This window comes from Eubalaena glacialis, chromosome 12 (assembly GCF_028564815.1).
Source record: "Eubalaena glacialis isolate mEubGla1 chromosome 12, mEubGla1.1.hap2.+ XY, whole genome shotgun sequence".
NCBI lineage: Eukaryota > Metazoa > Chordata > Mammalia > Artiodactyla > Balaenidae > Eubalaena > Eubalaena glacialis.
The window spans coordinates 67,951,504-67,970,862 of record NC_083727.1 but is presented as its reverse complement, the minus strand read 5'-3'; the positions used below and the strand labels follow the sequence as shown (position 1 = coordinate 67,970,862).

Here is a 19,359-nt window from a genome sequence, read left to right as displayed (position 1 = left end):
ACGAAAGAGAAATCGTCTGTATCTCACATAGAGATGACTGGCTCCACCCAAAGTCATAAAAGCCAGACCGACAGATAACTTGGAATGTTTACTTATCGACTTACACTGAGAAATAGAATTTCCCAGAAGAGCATAATACTGTTGCCAGATGATTACTATTTTTTAAATTGCAACTTTCACTGAAAGCCTACCATGGGTCAAGATCTGTCCTACGCCCTTTCACATGAGTGGTCTCATTTTACCCTCACAACAATCTTCTGAAGTATCTTTTGTGTACATGTTGGAGCGAAGGACGCTGTGGCCTGGAGAGGCTAAGGGCCTCGGCTGAGGTCACACAGACTGAGCAGCAGAGCTGACAGCAGAGGCCAGACTCCGATGCTGAAGCCAAGGGTCTCACCGTTGGGAAAATGTGAAGTTCAGAAGGTGTTGGCAAGAGACCCAAGTCATCCTGGGTTGGTGTTTTTAAGCCTTTGGACTTGAAATATACTGGCAACATATAACTGCCAATTGGTCTATAATAATCAGGGACATTTCTACAATTTTCAAGCTCCCCAACTCCTATTGGTGGCTGACACAGGGACCAGCAGCCGGCTGTTTGCTTTTGATGTGAACATGTTATAATTTCTAACATGTTGTTTAATTAACATTGAACATTAATGTTAATTACTTAATTAACATTATCTACATTTTTTTGTTTTCTGTTTTTGGCTTTATGGTTCTTCAGTTTCTTTTATTCTAGAATAGTTTCACCTTCTTTTTTTTAAATTTAAATTTTAACCTTTATTTATGTATTTGGCCGAACCGAGTGGCTTGAGGGATCTTAGTTCCCCGACCGGGGATCGAACCTGTGCCCCTGCAGTGGAAGTGTGGAGTCTTAACCACTGGACCGCCAGGGGAAGTCCCAGTTCCACCTTTTTTTTTTTCCCAAAAAAATGACATTGACTTTTGGAGGGAGGAGTCAAGAACAGTTATCATTTATAATTTTCCACAAAATTGATTTCCTTCTTTTCCTGCAGTGGTATTTAACTTCCTTCTCAACCCCCCTGTACTTCCTTTAAACTGGAATGAGGTCTAGAGGCTTGATTATACATTTTTGGCAATAATACCTTCCAGGTGTCGTGTCCTTCATACTGTATCACCTCAAAAGGCACCTGATATCAGATTATTCCACCCCAAGCAACGCTGTCTGTTCACTTGTTTAAATATCTACATTTATTTTGATTTTTGTTGATGGGATATCAAAAAATGGGTAGACAAACCATGGGTCTGTCTGAGTGTGGATTACCTTCTGGGAATTTCACACATAGCTAATCTCAGCCATTTTTCTGTTGATGTCTGAAAGTTTCAGTTTCAAGTGATGATATTTTCTGCCACTGTTCCTTGAAATTCAAATTTTGAGGGTGTTCATTATTTGGTACCTGGGCACTAACTTATTTATATCTATCAAAAATACATAAATATACATGGTACAAAACCATGGGCCATACTGTCTACTCATTCATGACTAAAAGAGACACCGATAATTTATAAAAACCTATCCTAGGAAACTAAGTCAAAGAATACAGGTAATAATATTTTATACTACTTTTTCTGTTCCTACTGAAAAATGTGTATGGTTACTTCATACTACCAATCCAGCTCAAACAACTCTGAAAAGTGATTATAATCATGAAAATTTCTTGTTAAATAGCTATAATAAGGACCGGTGGTCCTAAAAATGAAAAAATAATGCAACAAAAGGAGGCCCTCTGAGTATGTCTTTAGCGTTAAAAAATAAATAAAATGAAATCAGTTTCCAAAGTCCAGCTCTGAACATTTGGCCTGCTCTTGACTTTGAACTGTGGGCTTGACCTGGAGAATAAATCCTAATAGTGATTGTTCATAGCGACTTTGAAGACAAATAATATTACTGTGGCCTACTATGATTATTCTCTTTTTACAAAGTTCCCAAGGAAAACAGCCAAGATGCTACATTTTAAACAAAAGTTGAGAGAGTAAATGGTTGTAAAACACACATGTAGACATCTATATTAAGGAGTCAATAGCCAATTTTTAAAATCCACCAACAGGATAAAAAAGAAATACAATTTTTGGAAAGAAGTAATAACGTAAGTAAACATCCCTGATTTTTTTGAAAGGCATATCCAAGCAGCCAAGAAATGGTGTTTTTGTTTGTTTTAATCGAACTGGGATATTCTGGAGAACAGTGTGTTGTTTTAATACAGTGAACTGCATGAGTCACATTCAAGAGCGGACTTCCATTAGATTCCAACTGCACAGCTGGCCAGGGGATGCCGCTTAATTCTTTTTCCTCCCTACCCGAAGAGGGAGGTGCCAGAGTGCTCTCCTGATTCTCTGTTTATCTGCTGAGCAATAGGGCTCTTGCTTCAGGCTGGCTAATCTGCTGAGCCACGACACATACGAGAAGGCTCTCTGTCAGGACAACACGCTTACGCTTACCATACTGTAGGTACCCCAGCCAGAGAAATGAAGCTGGAGCACTGCTGTACATCACTGCAACTCTGGGCCTCTGCTTCCTCACTGCTGGGGATCGATCTCTTAACTCTGAACATCCTTTAGGCACTAACTCTCCAAGTGTCTGCGATTCTAAATAAGTTAAGTGCTATTTCAAATGATTCTTTAAACACCCATTGCAGATAACTACTAGAAATGCTCAGGCCTGAAAAGTTCATTGATCACCAAAAAGTGACTCACTTCAAACTGACAGACTATTTCTGCTCTTCTGCTAATAACAGAATTTTGTCATCCTCCACAAACATTTATTGAACATTTACTGCACACAGAACACTCATCCTAGAGAAGAGAGAAGCAGTTGTCTACAATAAAAACACTCCAAATTTCCCTTCCAGGTCACACTGCAGAAAGGAGATAGAATGCATTAATTTTCTCATCTACCCTGCCCACGATAGCCTGTGCTTAATACAATTTACAGAAAACTAGAAAGCTAGAGTCCCTACAGACTTCTGAGATCATCTGGCCTATTGATTTCTTTGTGTGCTGAAGCCTTGGAGAATCTGATGTAATAACCTATGGACCATTCTCTCCAGAAAAATGCATATGCACACCACATATTGGACTCAATTCCTAGCATTTTACAGACAGCCCCTGAAGCCAACCTCAGCTAAGACACCAGGCTAACAATTCCTAATCTACTCCCATGGCTTCATCTTTTACGTGGAGACCCCAAGTTTCAAACAGAGGATGTGACTTGGCCACAGTCACATAGCAGAGACCACGAATGGAGTAAATGAAATAAAACTGAAAATGATGTAAGCACCCCTCAAAACTCTTAAATCATCCTTTTCACAGAAGTCAGGCTTATCATGTTGCTAGAAAAGGTGAAAAGGTGAAATGTTTTTAGAGGAATATACCTTTCTTTTATCTTAGGGTTCTAGCTGAGCTTTTCACTGGAAAATAGACAGGTTTTCTTTATCTTGCCCTCAGGCCAGGCCCACCTATGGTTCAAGGTTGCCTTTTCTGTGTTGGTCTCAACCAATCAATAAAGCCTGCATAACCTGAGCACATTCATAAAGGGGGGCAAGCATGAGAGTATGAATTAGAAACCAGTTTTAAGGAAACTAACATGAGTTCTAAAGAACTCTAAGTTAGTCACATAATGGATGTTTAAGATATTTTCTGCATCAGAAGCTGTTCCTTTATTTAGGAAGTGGTAGTCTACTAAAGTGTTAGCAAGTAAAAGTTCAACAGACTTGCTTTAATGATGAGATGAAACTAATTTCCAGCCACTACATTAATTTGTTCATTTGCAAAGGGCTTGTTCTTTCAAGAACTAAAACATTCATCATGGGATGTTGTATTTACTCTTAGCCTAGCAAATCCATGTAATATATTTTGAATTCAACCCAACAAATACTCTCCTATGAGGCAATGTGACAGAATGAAAATGTGCATGGGTTTTGAAATCAGTAAAATCCAAATTCAAATACTGGATCTCCTATATCTGGACAGGTAATACTGGTTTAACAGTTAAAATAATAATTATTTATCAAATATCTACAAAGGATAAACTGCATCCTAGACCCTACTCCAAAATCTGAATTCATAACATCTAAATGAATGAGGACTTAGTTCATTCTTAAAATGATTCAAATATTTGTGTTAGTTTATTTTGACATATTAAAAGTAAAACCACTAAAAATTAAAAGGTTACTGTTTAAATGACTGTCTTGCCTGAAATACCACTGCCAGGTTTTTTGACCAAAGGGAAATCTATAGTAGCACTGATGGGTTTCAAATCACTAGATAACATCCGTGTTTTAAAATAACAGAACAATAAAACAGAAAGAGAATCGTTTCTTGACATGGGACTTCACGACTAAAATCTTAAATATTATGGTTCAGTATTCATGTGTTTTCACACTACCTACCAAGTTCTCAGACTGTACCTACTTAATCCTTTCCAAATTACTACCACTACCTTTTTCATGGAAAATGTCTTACAAATTACTTTGAAGCCAAAAATTCACAGTGGAAATTTCTTCCCAAGTCCTTTTTTAGATAAACCTATTCAACAGGCAAATCTAAATAATTTTTAGCAGTTCTAAATGTAGAGAATTCATGACTTCTTACTGTAATTGCAAAGGAACATACAAAGCAATTACTTAGTCACTTATAAAACCCACGTTCAACTTTCGAAATAATGACTACCCTGATAGGAGAGACAAGACTTTTATAATTAAATACTAAAGTCTAGCCATTTGAGATAAGCACAGCAGGTTATATAATTGTCCTCTGCACTCACAATACCCTTTTCCCCTCTTGGATGCATATCATTTTTCAGTAATAATAGAACATGTAACAAAAAAAAGTTACTGTACTGTAGGAAATCATTCTAACCACAAGTTATACTTCTGGCGAAGAGTTAAAACCTCATTATTTTGGATTTCACTAGTTTCATAAGAGGAAAAAGTGCCCATTAATAGTGTAAATAAAATACCCTTGAGAATATATTAGATTCTTAAGAAAACAAAATAGTAAGCAACCTCAGGCACTCATTTACATATAAACACTTGGAGGGTTAATTGAAGAGCATGCTAGAATGGGATTCTCAAACTTTGATACGATCTCTTTCAGTGCCCTCGGATAAGCATGCTCTCAGGAGCAGTGGAAGATACAGCATACACGTGACACTTTTTCCTAGAAAGATGGGGAGCTCTTGTGCACACGCCTGCTAGGAGCCACCTAGCACAGTCACTACTCATCCAGGGACTACACTCCCTAGGTCCCTTGCACTCAGGCAGAACCATGTAACTAGTTCTTACCACTGTAATATGAAGAGAAAATGTGGACTCCCTTCAGGGCTCTGGGGATTAAGGAGTGGTCCTTCTTTATGCTCTCTTCCCCTTCCACCAGCTAGATGCAGACAATCATCACAAGCCTTAAAGATGGGATTATGGGTTGAACCGTCTCCTCCCCCCTGGGAAATTCACATGTTGAAATCCTAACCCCCAGCCTCTCAGAAAATGACCTTATTTAGAAATAGGATAATTACAGATGTGATTAGTTAAGATGAGGTCACACTGAAAGAGGGTGGGCCTGAACCCAGTATGACTGGTGTCCTTATAAAAAGGGGAAATTTGGACACAGACAGGAATAGAGGGAAGATGCTGTGAAGAGTCACAGGGAGAAGGCGGCCATTGACAAGCCAAGAAGAGAGCCCCGGAACAGATCCCTCCCTCACAGCCTCAGAAGACACCAACACTGCTGACACTTTGATCTTGGATTTCTAGTCTCCAGAACTGCGAGACAATACTTTTCTGTTATATAAGGCATCTGGGCTGCGGCACTTTGTTACAGGGGCCTAGAAACCTAATACAGATGGTAAGGCCAGAATATGGTAAGAGGCTGAGTTCAGGATTCCTGAATAACTGCTTAATAAAAGCACTTCACCTATCAGAAATACTTACACTGGATCAAAATTTAGCAAGAAAGGAAACTTTCATTGTGTCAAACCACTGAATATTGAGGGCTTATTTGTTATTAACAGCTAAATTACCTCATATAAGATTTAATGAAGTAATTTAACTGGCAAGTAATTTTTAAAGTTCTTTTACATTAAAAAAAAAAAACCCACAGACATATCACAGAGAACAATGTAACATCCATGTAAATTTTTAGGATAAAAAGGAACTTCAAAGAAAATCTGAATTTACAGGAAGTTATTTGGGGGTAATTCCCCCAAATCCTCCCCAGGGTACAAATGTACTCTCCTCTGCCAGTAGAAAAACAATTTCCTCAAGAAATTTTAAATAAGCCACAACGTAAAGGTTGCTATACATAGTTTAAATTATGCTATAATTCACTTAAAACAATTATTTTGCAAATTCAGAGAAGCATTTCTCCCAAGTGGCCCAAGTGTGTAAAATTTTACTTGGGTACTAAAGACAAGAATATTGCAAAATGAGGTCTCAGTTCTTTCCAAAGTTCTCAATTAATATTATATTTAATTAATCTGGAGATGTCACCATGTAAAACCTTCTGCCCTCAAATATAGACCCAAAAAATGTACTTCCTTTGTGGTAGGATAACTAACATGGAATCAATACACCATTTTCCATTTTTTGATTACTTTTTTTCCCTGCATGATGAAATAGTAAAAGGACAGATATCTGTGTTCAGACACAGAGTTGTAATTCAAAATACCTCAAATGCTGAGCTGGCATCTGGGTTCTCCTGTTTATAGAAAAGCTAGGATGATTCAGCCTGAGCGCAGAGCTCAATTTAGATCATAGCATCTGGATTCCAGACACATGTGAGATGCAGCCGCAGGTCTCCAGGTCCTGACTGATCCGAGGTAGAGACCAGAGACCACTCGCCACAAGGATTCCAAATGGAGAAAGTGCTCGAGGGAGAGAGAAACCTCAAGGGTGTTTGGAAGATCTGGCCACAGGCAGCCTGCTTCGAACTACCAGGCACACCATCATTTCCTCAGCGGGCAGGTGCTGGGGAGGCTAAGGGTAAGGTGGCCAGAGGATGACACTGAATAAAGAGTCCCCTCGTCAGCTCTGTCACGGTCAGAAAACATCCCTCACCAATGACTCCTTTCCTGAGGCGGTCATTGTTCAGATTAAACTATGGGAATCTGGCAATAAAATGAAAAATCTTAGAGAGCACACACTTCCTGCTGAGATTCGTGCTCAACTTTGCTTTGTTTCAAAGAGAAAAACTGGGATACTGGAAGATGGAAATTGTTTTTAATTTTATTTTTAAAATTTTATTGAAGTATAGTTAATTTACAATGTTGTATTAGTTTCAAGTGTACAGCAAAGTGATTCAGTTATACACACACACACACACCACACATATACATATACATATATATGTTCTTTTTCCAGATTCTTTTCCATTATAGGTTATTACAAGATATTAAGTATACTTCCCTGTGCTATACACTAGGTCCTTGTTGTTTACCTAGTTTATATATGGTAGTGTGTATACGTTAATCCCAAACTCCTAATTGATAAGAGGGAAATTTTTTCAATGCCTTTTTTTTCTTGGTGAGAAGAAATCATAGCCTCAGTCACTCTCATATAGGCTACATACTGAAATCTAAAAGAAGAGGGGGAAAAATAGTCGCAAAAAATCTTCCCTGACCATTAGAATTCATCTTGCTCCTTCCTTAGTTTTCCTTGGATGTAATCTATCCAGAACATTGGTGATGTTGCAGCGATGGATTTTATGTGAAAGAAAAAATCCTTCCCCCGCTGCTTTTGCGCACCTTCCCCCTCCGAGGTCCCTCGGCCTCTCTCTCCTTCTTGTCTCTTTGTTGTGAATGTCAGGGCTGTCAGTGTCACAGCCTGACATGATTAGTGTTTCTGACACTACACCAAGAAGCAGAATGAGAGCAAAAAGAACAGGCTAGGGTGCGCAGCCATGTAAAGAAGTCGAAGGGAAAAAAAGCCCAACCGCCTTCCTCTGAGGTCCCTTGATTACAGGGCAGCTTATAAATCACCCCGGATTTTTCTCATTTATCCCATTAGTCTGTTGTCCTGCTCCTGGGCAGATCCCGAAGGTGTGGATCTATTCTGTGAGATCAGAGTCAGTGGCTCTAATAACAGATAAGACAGAATTCGTGATTCAGCAGATTCTAAGGCTGTGAAGGGTAACCGTCGTCGGTGCACTTTGGGAAGGTAGCACCAGTCCATTTCGAGTATCGATTCGCTGCACTTTGTCACTCTAATGATGTTATCTCATTAAAAGAGATAAAATGCCCCACTGTTCTTCCAATAGCATCTGCTTCTTACTCTTCTCTCTTTTTCAGCAACATGGCTCTCAGCAGCAGCACATTAAAATCAAATTGAAATCCAGTGCAAGGCTTGGCGACAGAGCTGCTTACGGAGGCTTCTTTTTTATTGCTTTTTCCTACTCTCCACCCCCTAGCTGCTCCCCCCTCCCTCCACCAGTCACCCACAGAAATAAGCAATACAAAGAGAAACAGATGTAGAAAGTAATCATAATAGGAAGCATTTATTGAATGCCTATTCCGTGGAGCCTCCACCCCGCCAACATTTCACGTCTCCTACCTTGACCTGGTAAGTTAAGTAGAACAACCCCCAGTTTGCAAATGAAGAAGTGGAGTTTGACGTTAAGGTACTTGCCCAAGATTACACAGGTAGTGAGAGGCTGGACCACATGTGAACAAGGGGCCATCCAATGCAAGTCCTCTTTTTCTAATCCCCATTTTCATTCATGGAACAAATAAGTAAATATGATTGTAACTTGATTAGAATAGGTGAAAAAAATGTAAGAGAAGGTGGCAATTATTCTTCAGCCTGCTAGCACCCAGGAACACAATGCCATAGGCAGTGCAATGGTTTTGTTTCAACAGATTTCTTATTAAATAAAAAGGTTGCAATTTTCCATAATGAATGTTTTATACATTATTCCTTTGTGTATCAGGCCTCTGAAGTACACATTATTAAAGTCTATTAAAGTCTGTATTTAGCAGCATTACTAATGTGCCTTTGGGGAAATTACTACAATGAAACAGCATCAGTCTTTCACAAAATTTCAATTGTTTAATATTCTTCTTCAGATCTTCAATATACGTGTCTATTTTTAGCTATAATCAGACTTCATGCGAAATGCCATAATCCCAGCCTAGAGCTGTCACAACGAATTGTTTATGGGTTGGATTTAAGGAATAACAAGAGATGCAGATATTGCTAATTTCACCCATCGTTTTAATTGTTGTTTTTATCCCCAATAACTTGTTGCAGTTTTCCTACTGTTCTAATTAACAGGAGCTCCTTGATCACTGACATGTGACGACACTTTACCTCTGTGGCTAGAGCTGGCTATCTTAATGGATTGCTCATATATATATCTAATTGAGACTAGCCTCTCAAGATAATGCCACTTTATTAAAGTCTGAGGGTGGTAAAACGTTACGAAATTATTCCATTAAAAAAAAGAAAACCAAATAAACCAGAAGAACATATAAACTATGATTAATCAAATCTAAATGTTTTCATTTAAACCTAAACATTGTCATTTATGAGAGACGAGAAATACATGTCTTCTGAGTATTAACTGAGGGATTTCTGCAAATTATGTAGTTTTACACACTCTAAATAGGCATCTCTCCTCTAGTACATTTATTAATTTTATTGAACAGTAGGAGGTTTTTGAAACATAAAGCCAAGGATGTACATACATTCAAAAGCACAACATTCTCTGCAAACACCTTATAGAAAACAATAATGCTGGGCTTATTTTTACAGAGATAAAAGATAACAAGAAGCAGGAAAAAATGCCAGCAAACAGCTCCATGTTATAAGGCCTCTATATCACAAAGAGAGGGGAAAAAGGCAATTCAAAGCATTAGGTACTCAAATTAATAAACTGGGATTGAAAGCAATCTCTCTATTATGAATTTCCCCTCATACACAGCAACTGCACCGGTGGAGGTGATACGTTCGCAAAATCAGGCAAATTGAGTGGATTGTTAATATTCTAAAGATGGACAAGCCACAGATTAACTGAGCAACTAGTCATGTTTCCAATCACCGATTAACTAAATAGGATGTAACTTAATTGTCTCCATTAAGACTGACTAATTGAGAGGAAAGGGGCACAGCTGAGGACTTAAGAAGGATGTCAGCGCATTCCTCTGCCTGATGCACGAGGCCAGGATCCACTGGCCTCTTGGTTACAAGGGGACCCAGCCACCACCAGCATCAAAGAAAGAGGTCACCGCCCACATCATGTGTCCAAAGGACCTGTCTAATGATGCTGCGGGCTGGTGTGGGCTTAGTTCAACACGGTGCTGCAGAACGAGACCGTGCCAGTTCAGTTAGCATTTAATTACAGCTCAACATGAAGGCTGGTAGGGCAGTTTGTCAGTTAAAAATTTTAAAAAAAAAAGCGAAACTTGTTTTATTCAAGAAAATCCTAGGCACGTCTCTTTAAACTCTCAAGAAATAAGGATGACCAAGATTCCCACACTGACAATCACGATGTGTGTGAAGTGCCACTAAAAACAACGAAGTGGGACCGAGCATCCTCTTTCTTCCAAGTGAAAACTGTTTTATGGTCAGTAGCTGTGGCCATATTTCAAAGAGCTTATCATGATTCACAGCTCGGCCTCTCAGACTTGAAATTAGATTACAGTCATGTCAAACATATTCCTTCTCCTGCTCTGGGGCCGTGACAGTCTTAAACCAAAAGTCCAGCCTTTCTGTTCAGAAGCCTTAATTTCCCTCCCACCTGTTTGGATTCTCCTTCATCTTTTCTGACATGATGGGGAGCTGGTTAAGTGAGGCTACAGAGTCCTGCCCCTCAAGTCAAGGCACTGCCATGCCCACGTGAATACTGCAGCGGGGCCCCCGGTCTCCTGGCTCCCCAGAATCATTCCTCTAAAGCCAAATTCTCTGTACAGAAGGATTCAGATTCTCAACTTACACCCCAGACCATGAAGATGCCTTCTCAGAGAGGCAGGCACCGACCACTGACCCACTGTGTGCTGTTCTGAGATGCAGAGGTAAGTCCCACACTCGAGGACCCACTGAAATGCGTTCCTGGTAAAGCAGAAGGAATGAAACGGAAGCACTGACTTTGCTCCTGCAGTAGAAATGACTGTATAAAGGGCGAATTCTATGTTAACTCAGGAAGCAATTCTCAAATAGCAGGTGTATGTTTTACATACGTTTACACACACAAGTTCTATACATGCACACGTTTTAAAGACAAATGAGCATAAACATACTCAGTTAATTCTTTTAAGTTTGTCTTCTCCCTACTTCATGCCAAACTGACCATCCTCTAGGTTACGATTATCTTAATCTTGCCCTCCCTTACCTCTTAGAAGGGAACTGCATTCCCGTTTGTGTCCTAAAAATTCACCGACTTGCCCAGTGAGATGCACAAGGAAGAGACTGGAGGTCTAATTTTCTCATTTCCATACACCCCACATTCAGCAGAATTTGACTTACATGTAACCCAGGTGCTACACCAGCCTTGTGCCAACAATGTTTCCTTTAGCCACACAAATTCTATAAAAATAAAGTTTTTAAAATAAGGAATAAGGGCGATGTTTCCTTAACGATGTAGGAGGTGAGCACAGATGGGCTACAATGTCCAGGGCACTCCTGCTCAGGGCTCAGGGCCCAGGGCCCAGCTTCTCTGACTGCCGAACACAGGACACAGGCACAGTCTAGACTCCTATCTGAGGATATGCTTAAAAATTACTGCAGACCCTAAAGAGCTTTTGTTCACGTCAGTTATTTCTATCAATGTTTTACCACATTAAAAATTAAAGCTGAGGGCTTCCCTGGTGGCGCAGTGGTTGAGAGTCTGCCTGCCAATGCAGGGGACACGGGTTCGAGCCCTGGTCTGGGAGGATCCCACATGCCGCAGAGCAACTAGGCCCGTGAGCCACAACTACTGAGCCTGCACATCTGGAGCCTGTGCTCCGCAACAAGAGAGGCCGCGACAGTGAGAGGCCCGCGCACTGCGATGAAGAGTGGCCCCCGCTCGCCGCAACTAGAGAAAGCCCATGCACAGAAACGAAGACCCAACACAGCCAAAAATAAATTAATTAATTAATTTAAAAAAAAAAATTAAAGCTGAGACATTTTTGGAACATGAAGACACAACCACACATTCCAACAGCCGTCAGAGGGATGATGTCATAGCATGTCATGTAGCCTCTTAAACTGTATTGTATACTGGAGAGAGAGTGGAAAGGGCAAAAAAGTCTCAGTATTATTATGAAAATAGTTTTGACCTTGCAGGTGGCCCATGAACGGGTCCCCCAGGGGTCCCCAAACCACAGTTTGAAAACCACTGGTCTAAACTTGGGCACATCAGCAATATCTTGAATAAGAGGATATAACAGCCATTTAAAAAAATTTGAGCCACTGAATCAAAGGACAGTGTCTTTTTCTAGAGCATTTCTCTACTTACTACTGCTTCTAAAACATCAGTACATTAAAATGCTCTTTCCTGGCAATATGTCAAAGAGAATGACTCCCAAATTCAAATCTCTGTTTGACCAATGGCTCTGTCTCTTTTTTATCCACTCACTAAATATCTCCACCCAGTTGTACCTCAAATGCAAAACAGCTAAAATAGTATTTATTTTAAAATGCTTGCTTTTTTCTGACTGTCAATCATATACACAAATACTTACTATAAGAAAGTTGAAAATATAGAGAAAATTTTGTTAAACAACAGACATTTATTTTCTATAGTTATGGATGCTGGAAGTCCCTGATCAAGGTCAAGTAGGGTTGGTTCCTGGTGACAGCTCTCTTCCTAGTCACCTTCTCACTCTTTCCTCATCCAGCCTTTCCTCAGTGTGCTCCAGATGGGTGGGGGAATGGAGAGAGCTCTCCGGTGTCTCTTCTCACAGAAAAATATTTTCTTAAATAAGAAACATGAATACCATGTACCTGTCCTCTGAGAAAACCACTGCCAGAATTCTGGGCAATATCTCACAGTCTTTTTTATCATGTATATTTTAAAAATACAGTGAAGTTCATATCTTAAAGATAATTTCATGTCTTATTTCAAAACACTATTTTTAGTATGAAAGAATACATATTGCTAAAGAAAATTTAGAACATACAAGCAAAAAGAAGATAACGCTCTTAATACTTTGATGTGTATCTGCGATCTTGTTCCTGTGGGTAGCCATGTATCTTTTTTAAAAAAACAAAATAATGATCAAACTGTACATATTATTATGTAACTTGCCTTCTTCACAATTTATTGAGAACATCTTTCTATATTATCAAATATTACTCCATCCCTCCCTGTCATTTTTATTGTATGGATGTACCATGGTTATTATTTTTAAAAAATTACTATTATAACAATGTGATGAATATCTTAGCTAAATTTTTATACACATCTATGACAATTCTTACTGAGTTCTAGAAATAGGAATTTCTGAGTCAAAAGGTGTGTGTATGTTTGAGGCTTTGACACACATTAAGTCCCTTTGAGAAACGTGTTCTTTCATTAACTGTCAATGAGACAGCCTGCCAGTCCTATTCGTACCTTTGATGAGTAACCTTTATGAATCTTCATCAATTGTAGGAAATGCCATCTCATCATTTTAATTTGTCTTTCTTTGATAACTGTTGAGATTGGATATTTTCTTATATGTTATTTGCTGATCATATTTCTTCCTTTATTGGTTTTACCTTTCTGTTCTTTGCTCATTTTTACTAGAGGAATCACTCTTATCTTACTAATTTTCAAGAATTTTATATACATCAGCTAAGTTAACTCTCTGTCATATATGTTATAAATATTGCCTGGCTAGTCTCTTGTCTTTTAGTTCAGAATGTCTTCTGATGGAAAGAAATCTTTAGGTTTTAAACAAATACATTTTCTTCCTTTATCATTTCTGCCACTAGAAATTAATAAGGCTCTCCTTATTCCAAGATCATTTAAGTTTTATCTGTATTTTCTTCCATGTCACTGGTTTTCGAAGGGTGTAGTATTTCTCCAAAGTCTGGCAGGAGGGGAACTTGGCCATTTGCCTTCAGAAGAAAAGCAGTGGAGACTCATTAAATATAGACTGGTCATCGGGTGAAACCACCCAGAGTGTCCTAGAAAGGGGAGGAGAGAGATCTTACATGTTTACTATCTACCAAATCCTATCCTGCGTCCAGTAACTCCGTTAACTTGCTCTTCAAATAGAAAAAGTTTCAAATGGAGAAAGTTTTAACATTAGGTGTATGTTTAAATATTAAACTCTGGGATGAGACGACTCCTCGCCTTGGCCAGAACAGAGGCTTTGGACAGCAAAGACCTTTGTTTTGTTCACTGGTGAATTGCAAGCATGGTGCATGGTACGCAGTGGGTACATGATAAATGTGTTGAAGGACCTAGTGTTGAGTTATGTGTCTGCCAGGTGTTAGGTGGGAGAACCAACGGTGGTGAGTTCTGGACTTCCCTGCTTCATATTAAAGAGTTGGAAAGTAAGAAAAACTCTAAATGAAGGCAGAAACTAAATTTCAGTGTTACTCTTCTGTCGACTGTAGAGATTTTGATCTGAGTGTAAAGGTGAAGCTGCCTCAAATCTGGCACAGTAAGATATGGTGTTGAAAACTGGAAAATATTCAGCGAAAAAATTCTGTTGGGCATATAGTAAGCAAAACAGTGGCATCCACCCATCAAGAGAGATAAAAGACACTACCCTCCTTCATTTGATGCTATGGCGCTTGTCCAAAGCAGTAACAATCAGATTTGGCTTTATTGGAACATGACAAGGAAGAAACAGTTCTCAAGAAGATTCACTTTCACTGTGGGGGGGGGGAGGGTGGAGAGCATTCTGTGCAATAACGGAAAAATCAATTATTTTTCAATCAGATGGAGTGTCCTCACAAATTCAAGGCAGAGAACAGCATGCAATGTGCCTTCATGAGAACGATGGCCATGAGGGAAAGAGTTTAGGATTGTAATTCCAAGGTTGCTTTCAAGAGCAGAATGTTGTTCCTGTAAGTGTGCTTTTGTGTCTACAGTGGCATGTACTGAATGTACACCATTCTGCCCAATTGGCCTCCCCAAAATCCCATCCTGTTTAACCTGCCTCCCATTTGGCTATGATTTGCTACGTAACACACTAAAATCCTCTCTTTACAGCATGTTAACATATAGATAACACATATACATACAAAACACTAATCCTCCTTGTTAACAAAATTTATAATATATTATATATAATAAATATTTATACCTATTAACAAGAGAATAACCAAGAAAGTAGAAAGGGTAAAGAATTTGGACAAAATTCAAAGTTAAATTCTAATTTTAAAGTTTTCGATCAATATTAAAGATTGGAAAATCAGCTCTTGGAAAAAGATCCAAGGAGAGTATGAAAGTTGGAAAGACGGTCTTCAAGTCTGCATAGGGCCGGGGAGAAGGAGCACCCTGGGGAAATTTGTGCACCCACAATTTCTTTAACATGTAAGGCTAGAGCATAAAGCCCAGAATGTATAACCATTAAAGTCTGTTTACAATATTTAAAAGGTGAATAGACGTGAGAGTATCCACTCTGTATAAACCTACAGGTTGGGTATCAACCTGACATATCCCATGTACACCAGCCTCCGGAAAGGGCCCCAGGTTCATAATGAGCATTGTGGCTGGGAATGCCCTCAGAGTGCTGGCTGTCTGAGGGCCGGAACTGCACCCCTTCCTGGTGTGTTCCCAGATCAGGGCACAGATTGAAGTTCCAGAATGTGAGGAATGAAGGCTCTACCTGGCTGCCAGCAGTTCACTGACAGGTTATCCCGTTAAAACAGTTAGACAAACTGCCAATTCCTGGTGCCCTGTGGCCATTCCCGTGTTTTCTAGAGGGTATCGTCTCCAATTGACCCAAAAGAGAGCTGTCAGTGCCTAACTGTGGTCAGAATTGCCCTGGTGCATCAGAGGAAAAACACTGGACCCTAGGATGCTCCAGCCCCCTCCCCATCTGGACACCTCCCTGATTAAAGTGTCCCATAACCAGTTGGGGTTTGGGAAGGAAAGAGAGTGATTACCGTGTATGTCCAAGGAAGTGGAAAGTGTACAATTCAAATGTCTCCAGCTTTCTGGGAACACTTCTACTTAGAAAATCAATCACACCCACAAAAATATTTCCAACGTTCTAACTTACATATCCTAATTGATGAGATGACTATCTAGTTTTATTTGTGCTGAGATCTGTTTCCTCCCCAGAGGGTGACCTATTTTTTTTTTTTTTTGTCTTATGCCAAGAAAACCATAAGAAAAATGCTGACCTATGAAGATTACACATCATGCTTAATCACCACTTTAAATTAAAATAACATAAAATAAAGCATTCACTGGGTCACTCGGGCAGAATATAACCTCCCAAGCAACAGACACACCTACTGAGACACTTGAAATTTCTAAGGAGTCTGCTTCCCAGCTGTGTGTCAAGAGCCAAACCATGACATCAGGTCTTGCGTTGCCCCGGAGAAACTTAGGGCAGGGCTGAAACAGCATACTGAGCCTGCCAATCTGAGATTTCCCAAGAGCTGTCTTAGCTTTTCACTACACCAAACTGTCAGTGATAGAAGCCAAGATTTGCAGTGACCGCCATGATGGATCTCCTCTCCTCCTCTCCCTCTAATTATGACTTTGGGAAACAATACCTGCCCATCTAGGATTCCAAAAGCTCACTCCTCAAAGACTGTTGGAGGGCATTATGCTAAGTGAAATAAGTCAGAGAAAGACAAATACTGTATGATTTCACTTACATGTGGAATCTAAAAAATACAACTAATAAATATAACAAGAAAAGAGGGCTTCCCTGGTGGCGCAGTGGTTGAGAATCTGCCTGCCAATGCAGGGGACACGGGTTCAAGCCCTGGTCTGGGAAGATCCCACATGCCGCAGAGCAACTAGGCCCGTGAGCCACAACTACTGAGCCTGCGCGTCTGGAGCCTGTGCTCCGCAACAAGAGAGGCCGCGATAGTGAGAGGCCCGCGCACCGTGATGAAGAGTGACCCCCACTTGCCACAACTAGAGAAAGCCCTTGCACAGAAACAAAGACCCAACACGGCCAAAAATAAATTAATTAATTAATTAATTAAAATGAATAATGTTTAAAAAAAAAAAGAAAAGAAGCAGACTCACAAATATAGAGAACAAACTAGTAGTTACCAGTGGGGAGAAGGAAGGGGGAGGGGGAGGGGGAGGGGGAGTAAGAGGTACAAACTATTAGGTATAAAATAAGCTACAAGGATATATTGTACAAGATGGGGAATATAGCCAATATTTTATAATAACTATAAATGGAGTATAATCTTTAAAAGTTGTGAATTACTATATTGTACACCTGTAACTTATATAATATTGTCCAGCAACTATACTTCAATAAAAAAATATATATAGATAGATTTTTAAAAGAGGGTAAGTATTGAAGCCAGAGGGGGGAAAAGGTCAGCAAAGTTTTCCTCTTCTTTGGCTTGGCTCAGCCAAATGAAAATCTCTCAAAAAACAATTGCTTACTTTTTTCTGGTTTCTTCTGATGGGGTAAAGCAGCTGTGCCCGTGAGAAGGCCAAACAAAGGGCCATAAGAAAAATTACCCCTGGAAAGGGGATGTTAGTAAAACAATCTCAACAAGCTACATGGGCTTTCTAAAGCCTAGGAATTCCATAATCCGTTTTTAAGACCAAATCATCTAAAAGCGCTGTCCAACTCCATCACAACCCGCGGTTACCTCTTCTTGCAGTCTCTGGAAATGTCTCTCCCCTGTTTTAAATCCTTCAGTGGGTCTCAGAATGCAACCCGTCCCTCCTTCTCTGGGCTCACATCTGGCATTTTCTCCCAGTGCAGGTGTTCTCAACCAGGGCATTTTCGTCCCCTCAAGGGATACTGGCCAATGTGTGGGGACATTTTTGGTTGTCACAACTGAGGCTGGGGGAGAGGGATTCTACTAAACACTTCCAATACAGAACACAGCCTCTCACTACAAAGGATCACCTGGTCCAAACATCAATAGTGTCAAGATTGAGAAATCCTGCTCCAGCCATACCAAACTCTATTGTTCTCTACACACATCAGACTTTCTCATATGCTTTTGTGCCTCTACATAGGTTGTTTCCTTTACCTGGAATGCCCTGCCCTACTTCTGTGTCCAAGAAATGATCACGTATCATACAGAATCCAACTCAAGATGTCACCTCCTCTATACTCTCCTATCCAGGTCCCCCAAAGTTGGGTGTCCCTTCTGTGCTTCCACAGCTTCTGGTACACGCCTCACACTAGCCACAGTGCCCCCAAATTGTCTGTCACCTGCTGAAGGTAAGACCTAAGCCCCATTCATTGTTTATCCCCAGAGTGCCCATCCGGTAATCAACTGCTGCATGCTGAATCGATCAGGGAATGAAGTGGAAATGTTGAAGATGCACCCAAGACTCTCTGGCAACAATGTCTAAGGGACAAGAGTGTCCCCAACACCAAAAAGAATAACAGCAAAAATTGATCAAATGCTCATAATGTAGACAGGGACTATATTAAACACTGGTACACATATTAATTCACTTCATCCTTATAACAACCCGGTGAGGTGGGTACCATTAGCATCAACATTTTACAGATGGGGAAACTGAGGCACAGAGCACTTAAGCCACTTTCCCAAGGTCCTCAAAGCTAGTATCTATAAGAGCTGATATTTAAACCCAGGTAGTTTGGCTCTAGAGCCCCAATCTTCCAATATTCATGCCAAGGCAATTACACTAACAACCAATATTTCAGCTGCCCAGAGGCCTCTGATAAACACAGCTGACAACTCTGGAAGACTACACCACCACCAGTCCCTGTGACCCTGCCTGTCAACACTGCTTGCCAACCTCTGGAATGCTTCTGGCAGGAGATGCAACCTCCTCACACCACAGAAAGGTATCACATACCCAGGGTAAATCATGGTACCATAAAGACACAAAGGATGAGTCCCCAGAGTACCTCTTACCTTGTTCATGCTGTAGGGACTGCAGCAAGGGAACAGACATGTCACAATGCAAGGCAGCTCTTAAAGATTCACCTTGTTCCTGTAGACGTCACTTCCTGAAGCAGACAGCTGCACTGCAAAGACAAAGAGGATATCCATCAGCCGGTGTTCAGGAAGGCCCAGAGCAGTCCCGTGTCCAGTGGAACTTTCTGCCATGATAGCAAGGCTCCATGCCTGTGTTATTCAATATGGTAGCCACTAGCCACATGTGGCTACTGAGCACTTGAAATGTGGCTAGTGCAACTGAGGGCTGAATTTTAAAATTTTATGTAATTTTAATTAAAGTTCAATGTAAATAGCCACATGTAACGGTTAGTGGCTACTGTACTGGACAGTGCAGGTC

General features: G+C 40.2%; 1 protein-coding gene across 1 annotated transcript in view; it reads right to left on the bottom strand.

Moving 5' to 3' along the window:
• The window catches only part of BACH2 (BTB domain and CNC homolog 2), a 273,204-nt gene extending 254,134 nt beyond the window's left edge, over window positions 1-19,070 (bottom strand). The window contains exon 1 of the mRNA XM_061207047.1: window positions 18,978-19,070. The gene's annotated coding sequence lies outside the window, so the exon portion shown is untranslated. The remainder of the gene's footprint in view (window positions 1-18,977) is intronic.
• Between the last annotated feature and the right edge of the window lie 289 nt (window positions 19,071-19,359).